Raw genomic sequence first — 2,486 nt, forward strand, 5'->3', positions numbered from 1 at the left:
GTTGGTACCCCTTGGCGATCTCACGCTAGCTTAGGGAGATGCTACGAGGAGGATTTGCTGCCGTTGTTAGCTCCGACCCCTGTTTTATCTGAGGAGGCGGCGGTATGCTTTTTGTCTTTTATCTCTTTGTCAGATAGCCCCCATGTGGTGTTTAATTACTTAGGTTTGCGTTTTTCCAGGCCGAGCCAGCTGAGTTCGTTCCTCCCCGGATGTCCATCAACTATAAGGGGATGTACGGCCCTGTTGAGGAGATGATCCCTCCAGCTCTTGAGGACCAGCGCTTCGTAGAACGATCCATCCCTCGTCACCAAACGCGGGTGAGTTACTTGCTTGATGTTTGTTTATACTCGTCTTGTATTGTTACTGATTTTGTTTTTGACGATTCTCGCGCGAGGTGGTGACGGCGATGGCAAGGTGCATAGACGCCTTCCGGAACCAGCTAGTAAGGATGAGGAACGTGGCTTCCTGTTGTCGTGACGACACTGCTCAGGAGGTAACTATTTCCTCTTTATTTTTGCATTGTTTATCCTTCTGTTTTCTTTGCATCTGACTTGATTTAATTTTGCAGGGATAGCCTATCCCTTCACGTACTTGGATGAGACCTGAGGCTAGGAGGGAACCGTCTCGGTCTGGCTCGAGGCGTCATTGCACTACCTCTGGTGGCCAAGGTGGCCGGTCTGAGGCTGCTCGGACCGAGGCAGCGGAGGGCTCGGGTTCTTCTTCTGTGGGTGCACGGACTCGGTCGATGGGCCAGGGAGGCGCGACATTGGCTGCTCCGGTAGGTGGTGGGACGTACGAGGTCGGCTCATCGTCGCAGTAGCCTCCACAGCCTCATCCTTTGTTGATTCAGCACCAGGGTGAGCTTGGGTTGATTGGTCCTGAGTTGAGGTTCTCGACTCCTGGCGAGACCGGAGCTGGTGAGGAGCATACTCCTCGGTCTGCGCTGTTCTTCGATATGATGAACATCCCTCATCATCTGCGCCCTCCAGCACCGTAGTTGTACCTGTGTTGTTATTTATTTTGACTTTTGTAGGAATTTTCCGATTGACTCATTTATTAGACATATTTGTATATACAAACTATTATCTATTATGACTGCTCTATCTTTGCATTTATTTTTCATTTTTATGTGCGTATGTGTGTGTGCAAAAAATTTGTGATTAATTTTGCGCAAAAATTTTCCATCATTTTTATTACTAATGGAGGGTATCCGACTTTCTCTCCAAAAGAAAAAATGAAAAATAAATCGGACTTAAAACAAACCTAAATTTAATTAAGCTTGAATAAATCCAAAAAAAAGGAAGGAAAAATAAATTAAATTAATATATATGGGGTAATTTAATGAAAGGAAAAATTGTAAAGTCATTGTACGAATTCGAATCATAGCCAGGAAAACGCGGTTTGCATAGCATGCTGAGGTGGCATCGCAGTGCCGCTTATCGCCACGCGCTTTGCGCTATCGCCGAGCGCTGCTTCTGTCTCCAGAAGACAGACTCTTTCGCAAGGTGACAGGCTTGTCGTCTGGCGTTGCAGTGTGCTACCTCCTTATCCTTTCAGGAGTCGAACTGCATCAATTTTGCACATAAATAGCCCCCTAATATGCCGATTTTCTGTATAATTCGATTAGATTATTTATAATCTTAGTTTCTCAAAAAATAATCATATCTTTAGTCATTAAGAGCTTTAGGGATTTTACTCATGAATGGTGTCGATCTTTAACTACTAAAGAAAGAAAAGAACTCAATTTTTTTCACATGGGAGGTATTTATGGTATTAAGGGGGTAAATCTTGACATAGATTTTATTCATACCGCCTTAGAATATTGGTATACGGATACACATTGCTTTAGATTAGGTTATGATGAAATTAGCCCTTTACCGGAAGAATTTGGTGCCATCCTAGGCTTCCCTTCATTAGATCTTGCGGTAATTCCTAGAGTGAATGACTATTATTATAAATATTTTAAGCGCTTCTTTAATTTAAAAGACAAAGATCTGACAAATATTTTAGATGGTAGCGTAGTTAATTTAAAAGAATTTGCACGCCACTACTTTGATAGACCGTATTCTGAGTCTTTTCATGTTTATAGAAGAAGGGTTTTTCTCTTTTGCATGCTTAACCAATATCTTCTCACTAGTGGCAGAACTAATGAGGGTCAAGCAATCATATTATCTCTATTGGAGCAAATTGAATCTGGAAGAAATCGAATGCCATTAATTGTTGGAGAGACTATGCTTAGTCTGGATGAATTAAAGAAAAATCCAAAAGAGCCTTTTCGGGGCTCTCTAATTTTATCACTGGTAGAAAAATAATATTTGTAATTACAAAAACCAAAAACATATTGTTTTATAGCAATACTAATTTTTTGCATTGAATTTTTTGCCGATATGGCTAATGGAGAGACTAGAATTAATTAGCCATCCTGACAATATTGAAAAATACACTCCAAATTTCTTTGTAAGGCGAAAGAAACGTTTCTCTAAGAT

Source organism: Chenopodium quinoa, unplaced genomic scaffold, assembly GCF_001683475.1.
Source record: "Chenopodium quinoa cultivar QQ74 unplaced genomic scaffold, ASM168347v1, whole genome shotgun sequence".
Classification (NCBI taxonomy): Eukaryota; Viridiplantae; Streptophyta; class Magnoliopsida; order Caryophyllales; family Amaranthaceae; genus Chenopodium; species Chenopodium quinoa.